This window comes from Scyliorhinus canicula, unplaced genomic scaffold (assembly GCF_902713615.1).
Source record: "Scyliorhinus canicula unplaced genomic scaffold, sScyCan1.1, whole genome shotgun sequence".
NCBI classification, from domain to species: domain Eukaryota; kingdom Metazoa; phylum Chordata; class Chondrichthyes; order Carcharhiniformes; family Scyliorhinidae; genus Scyliorhinus; species Scyliorhinus canicula.
The window spans coordinates 92,756-98,771 of record NW_024055497.1 but is presented as its reverse complement, the minus strand read 5'-3'; positions in this window follow the sequence as shown (position 1 = coordinate 98,771).

Here is a 6,016-nt window from a genome sequence, read left to right as displayed (position 1 = left end):
TCACTGCCTTTCTGCACTCCATTATATACATAGATGTATATTATGACAGAGGAAAGTGAGTTTGAGAGTCACAGAGTTTTAAGGAGGAAATTCCAGAGCTTGTGGCCCAGTCAAATGACAAAAGACCAGTAACGAAAGGGAAAATGCTGGAAAATCTCAGCAAGTCTGGCAGCATCTGTAGGGAGAGAAAAGAGCTAATGTTTCGAGTCAGGTGACTCTTTGTCAAAGCTGAGAAAAGGCCAGTAATGGTGGACCGAATAAATTAGGAGTGCAATAGTGGCTGGAATTAAATTAGTGCAGAGATCTTGAAGGGGTCTGGAGGAGATAACAGTGATCAGGATGATCACAACTATAAGAAACGAAGAATGGGAAATTTCAACTTTTGATACTTCTTAAAAGGAAAGTGAGCCCAGGGGATGGGTAAACAAGACTTGTTTGTATTGTATTTGTTTTATTGTCACATGGCTTGGCTTGAGACTATTCACACATCTTTAACCTGTGATTATCCCTCTCTCCAGTCGCACCATCTGGACCTGTAAAGACTTAATTACCTGCAAAGACTCGCATTCAAAGTACCATCTCACATCATTGAATTTTTCTATGTATGTGTTTGTGGAATCCACATCTTCATTAACCTGAGGAAGGAGCTGTGCTCCGAAAGCTAGGGATTCGAAACAAACTTGTTGGACTTTAACCTGGTGCTATAAGACTTCTTACTGTGCCCACCCCAGTCCACATCATAAATGAGAAGCATTTAATGCTTCTGCCAGTTTCAAACCAGGCACCTTTCGTACGTTAGGTGAATGTGATAAATGCTACACTACAGAAACATCTGGAAGCACAGTACCCAATGGACCCGTGCAACATTCAACTGCAGAGTCTTGCTGCAGCTTTCAATGGTTCAGCTGGGAGGCCAGGTCCCTGATTACATGAAGACAGCTGTTCCTTTAAAACAGATGTCTCAACTTGTAAGACCATGAGATTTAGAACTTATATTGAATTTTCGCATTTGTTCAGCATTGTGGATAGCACAATAGCTTCACAGCTCCAGGGTCCCAGGTTCGATTCCGGCTTGGGTCACTGTCTGTGCGGAGTCTGCACATCCTCCCCGTGTGTGCATGGGTTTCCTCCGGTTTCCTCCCACAGTCCAAAGATGTGCAAGTTAGGTGAATTTTGCCCTTAGTGTTGGGTGGGGTTGCTGGGTTGTGGGGATAGGGTGGAGGTGTTAACCTTGGGTAGGGTGCTCTTTCCAGGAGCCGGTGCAGACTCGATGGGCCGAATGGCTTCCTTCTGCACTGTAAATTCTATTTAAAAATTTTTTTAAAAAAATGCTCTCTGTTCAATTGTTAATGTATCACAGGGCAGCACGGTGGCGCAGTGGGTTAGCATTGTTGTCTCACGGCGCCGAGGTCCCAGGTTCAATCCCGAATCTGGGTCACTGTCCGTGTGGAGTTTGCACATTCTCCCCGTGTTTGCGTGGGTTTCGCCCCCACAACCCAAAGATGTACAGATTAGGTGGATTGGACACGCTAAATTGCCCTTTAATTGTAAAAAATGAATTGGGTACTCTAAATGTATTTTTTAAAAAATCATTAATGCATCATTCTTATCTTCCAACAGAAAATTTCCACCAATTTTACTCATTATGTTTCTTTATTCAATGTTGAACCTCAGTATATTTATTTGTTATACATGACTTCATTTTGAATTGAATAGCTCTCGAGTCTTCACTCTTAATAATACTATTGGGCTGCCAACGCAGCGATGGTTCGTAAGTGGGTAATGGACGGGGCAGGGGCAGCATGGAAGAGGATGGAGATGGCGTCCTGTGTGGACACGAGCCTGGAGGTGCTGGTAACGGCGCTGTTGCCGCTCCCTCCAACGAGGTATACCACGAGCCCGGTGGTGGCGGCTACCCTCAAAATCTGGGGGCAATGGAGATGGCATTGGGAGGAAGTGGGGGGCTCAATGGAGTCCCCGATACAGGGGAACCACCGGTTTGTTCCAGGGAGCATCGATGGTGGGTTACTTGGCTGGCATAGGGTAGGTATCAGGAGGTTGAGGGACCTGTTTGTGAATGGGAGGTTTGCGAGCCTGGGTGAGTTAGAAGGGAAGTTTGGGCTCCCCCCTGCATGTTTAGGTACATGCAGGTTCGGGCGTTTGCCAGGCGGCAGGTGGTGGGGTTCCCTCTGCTGCCCCAACGTGGGGTACGGGACAGGGTGCTCTCGGGGGTGTGGGTTGGAGGGGGGAGGATTTCGGACGTGTACCACGTCATGCAGGAGGTGGATGAGGCTTTGGTGGGGGAGCTGAAGGGTAAATGGGAAGAGGAGCTGGGTGAGGAGATTGAGCAGGGGACGTGGGTGGATGCCCTGGAAAGGGTGAATTCCTCCTCTTCCTGTGCGAGGCTTAGCCTCATAGAGTTCAAGGTGCTGCACAGGGCCCATATGACCGGGATGAGGATGAGTAGGTTTTTCAGGGGCGAAGACAGGTGTGCTAGGTGCTCGGGGAGCCCAGTGAACCATGCCCATATGTTCTAGGCATGCCCAGCGCTGGGGGAATTTTGGAAGGGGGTAGCAAGGGTCAAGATGGTGGGATCCAGGGTCAAGCCAGGCTGGGGACTCGCAATTTTTGGGGTTGCAGTGGAGCCGGGAATGCAGGAGGTGAAAGAGGCCGGTGTGCTGGCCTTTGCGTCCCTAGTAGCCCGGCGGAGGATTTTGCTTCAATGGAAGGATGCGAGGCCCCCAAGCGTGGAGGCCTGGGTCAATGATATGGCGGGGTTCATCAAATTGGAGAAGGTGAAATTTGCCCTGAAGGGATCAGCACAGGGGTTCTTTAGGCGGTGGCAGCCTTTCCTGGACTTCCTGGCGGAACGGTAGGGAAATAGGCCGGCAGCAGCAGAGGGGGGGGGGGGGGGGGGGGGAGAGGGGGGGTTTGTTGCAGGGGAAGGGAGAAATGTGTATATGTGTTTATTGAATATGCCGGGTGCTTGTCTATTTCTTCTTTTTGTAGTTACTGGGGAGGGGGGGGGGGATTTGGTCTTGGGGGTTATTGTGTTATTTCTTTTTGTTGTTGTTAATACGGTTTTCTTGCTGTTATTTTATGTTTTTGATATGTTTTTGAAAATCTTAATAAAAATTTTTTTTTTTTTAAACTTGGTTTCAACTCCATCTGCAAGTTTGCTGACGATACGACCATAGTGGGCCGGATCTCGAATAACGACGAGTCAGAATACAGGCGGGAGATAGAGAACCTAGTCGAGTGGTGTAACGACAACAATCTCTCCCTCAATGCCAGCAAAACTAAAGAGCTGGTCATTGACTTCAGAAAGCAAAGTACTGTACACACCCCGTCAGCATCAACGGAGCCGAGGTGGAGATGGTTAGCAGTTTCAAATTCCTAGGGGTGCACATCACCAAAGATCTGTCCTGGTCCACTCACATTGACGCTATCACCAATAAAGTGCCTATACTTCCTCAGGAAACTAAGGAAATTCGGCATGTCCACATTACCCCTTGCCAACTTTTACAGATGCACTACAGAAAGCATCCTATCGGCTGCATCACAGCCCGGTATAGCAACTGCTCGGCCCAGGACCGCAAGGAACTTCAGAGAGTTGTGAATACCGCCCAGTCCATCACACAAACATACCTCCCATCCATGGACTCCATCTACACCTCCCACTGCCGGGGGAAAGCGGGCAGCATAATCAAGGATCCCTCCCACCCGGCTTACTCACTTTTCCAATTTCTTGCATTGGGCAGGAGATACAGAAATCTGAGAACATGCAGGAACAGACTCAAAAACAGCTTCTTCCCCACTGTCACCAGACTCCTAAATTACCCTCTTATTGACTGACCTTATTAACACTACATCTTGTATGCTTCATCCGATGCCAATGGTTATGTAGTTACATTGTATATCTTGTGTTGCCCTATTATGTATTTTCTTGTATTTTCTTGAATTTTGTTTAATTCCCTTTTCTTCCCATGTACTGGATGATCTGTTGAGCTGCTTGCAGAAAAATACTTTTCACTGTGCCTCAGTACACGTGACAATAAACAAATCCAATCCAATCACTTCCCTCGTCCAAGTCATTAATATATATGGTGAATAACTGTGGCCCCAGTATGGATCACTGTGGCACTCCACTAGTTCCAAGCTACCATTCTGAATATACCCCCTATTCCCAATTTTCTGCCTTTTATAATAATAACAATAATCTTTATTATTGTCACAAGTAGGCTTACAATAAAACTGCAATTGTTACTGTGAAAACTCTGGTAAGTCGCCACATTCTGGCGCCTGTATGGGTACACAGAGGGAGAATTCAGAATGTCCAATTCATCGAAAAAGCACGTCTTTCGGGACTTGTGGGAGAAAATGAGCATCCAGAGGAAACCCACACAGACACGGTAAAAAACATGCAGACAGTGACCCAAGCCAGGTATCGAACCTGGGACCCTGGTGCTGTGAAGCAACAGTGCTACCATGCCGCCGAATAGTTAGCCAATCTTCTGTCCATGCTAATAATAATAATAATCCTTATTGTCACAAGTTGGCTTCCAATAAATGTTACTGTGAAAAGCCCTAATCGCCACATTCCGGAGCCTGCTCGGGTACACGAAGGGAAAATTGGGAATGTCCAAATTACCCAACGGTACGTTTTTCGGGACTTGTGGGAGAAAACCAGAACACCCGGAGGCAACCCACCTGAGAACCAATCTCCTGGCTATTCATCTACAAGAAGCTTCAGAGACTCATGAGAATTATTTGTGTCTAAAAACGCTTCCCTCCAGCTAAAGTATCAGCTAAACAAGAAGCCAACATACCTGCAGCGATATAAAGATTGCAGCCTACATTCCATTTTCATCATTATAGCTTCAACTTGACCTGCAGCTAATTTCTGTGCGTGTGTCAGTGAGTGAAAGAGCCGAGAGACTGAGATGCTCAAACATCCAGGGAAAGGGTGCGATAATAAATAACCTATCCTTTAAAAATCACCAGTAACTTGCTGCTGAAATGTATTTTAAATAAAGAAATATCACGCTGAGGGTAAGAAAATATCACACAAACATCCTGATAATGGAGTGGAAAGGACCACGCAATGTAATCAACCTTTGGAAAACCCCCTTCAGGTAGCTGTAAAGAGGCTGCAGCCTCTCACACTGAATGTCTACGTGCTACATAGACACCTCCAGGCTACAAACATCAGCTTCAGGCTGGGAGTGGGTGAAACCTTTTGAAAACCTGTTCCTCCTTTATTCCCGTCGGGCAGTAGGACCCGGCTGGGAACAGAAACCTTCAGGCCCCGCCCACGAGCTGTTGCATCACCAAGACGCCAGCGCATGCGCTCTGCTTCCCCAATCAGGCGGCTGTGACGCAGGGCCTGGTCCCGGGAGAGAGAGCTGACCGGCGGTGATGTGACCTGAGGATCACCACACCTCAGGCAAGGGGCCAGGTTGGGAAGGTGGTGCCTTCAGGAATAACTGGGAAGGTGATGTTTGGTCAGTTGCTGCAGTCTGTGTAGTGAAGGTGCTGTCACAGTGGTGTGAGGTAAGGAAGTACAGGATTATCACCCAGCAATGATGAATTAAGGGGAATGTAAATCCAGCTCAGGCTGCTTTCAGATTGGAAAGGGAGCTAAGGTGTGTCCTTAGAGCTGGTGAATGTTGAGGCTTTGGCAGTTTCTCTGTAAAGTCCTTCTCATTCATTCCCTCTCTTTACAGCACGGATAGAGGCCCTTTGGCCCATTCATAATAATCTTTAATATTAGTGTCACAAGGAGGCTGACATTAACACTGCAATGAAGTTACTGTGAATATCCCCTCGTCGCCACATTCCGGCGCCTGTTCGAGTACACAGAGGGAGAATTCAGAATGTCCAATTCATCTAACAAGCTCATGTTCGGGACTTGTGGGAGGAAACCGGAGCACCCAGTGGAAACCCACCTAGACACGCAGAATGTGCAGACTCCGCACAGACAGTGATCCAAGCCTGGAATCGAACCCAGGTGCCT